The following is an 840-nucleotide window of genomic DNA, read 5'->3' as shown; positions in this document are numbered from 1 at the left end:
TTTGGTCTTTTTGAGACAGGGTCTCCCTGTAGTCCCAGCTGTCCTGAAACTTAGTATGTAAACCAGGCTGGCCTTGAACTCACAGAGGTCCGCCTGCCTCTGCCTCCTGAGTGCTGGGATTAAAGGCGTGTACCACCATGCCCAGTTTATTTTTACTCTTAAGGTTGTTTGAGGATCTGTTCCTCAGGGGCCACATGGGCTTGGGAGGAGCCCCTGGCTCCTTTCTTTTACCAGTCCCAGCTATGTGAAGATAAGTCAAAGGTCCTGCTGGATCATGGCTGGCTTCACTTGGAAGCATGGAGGAAATGATTCCTCTGTGTTGACCCTCCTTTTTGTAGACTGGACACTGGTTCAAGTCCAGCTCGTGGGGTCTCCTTGGCCTCCTTGATCAAGAGGACAGGCAACCCACCAAAATTACAGGACATGTTGAGAGATGCTCATAGTCCCCTGGAACTAGTCGACCTAGGAGGGCAAGGAGCAAAAACTGTCCTTTATGTCCCTCTGACCAAATTATTATAGGCCTCAAAGTATGTCTGTTAAACATCCAAGAAGGTTACGAGGGCAAGGAACAAAAAGTGTCCTTTATGTCCCTCTGACCAAATTATTATAGACCTCAAAGTATGCCTGTTAAACACCCAAGAAGGTTAGTTCCACCAGTCTGGTATTTTTAATTACTGTATGTCATGTAGATATATCTTGGGCAAAGACCAATTGTTCTCAGACAAACCTTACATATATATATATATGTAGACCATATATATATATGTAGACAAACCTTACATACATATATATATGTAGACCAGGCTGGCCTTGAACTCACAGAGATCCACCTGCCTCTGC

Source organism: Nannospalax galili, unplaced genomic scaffold (genome assembly GCF_000622305.1).
Source record: "Nannospalax galili isolate Female #2095 unplaced genomic scaffold, S.galili_v1.0 scaffold77, whole genome shotgun sequence".
Taxonomy (NCBI): Eukaryota; Metazoa; Chordata; class Mammalia; order Rodentia; family Spalacidae; genus Nannospalax; species Nannospalax galili.
The sequence above is the reverse complement of the archived record's forward strand: the minus strand, read 5'-3'. Positions refer to the sequence as shown.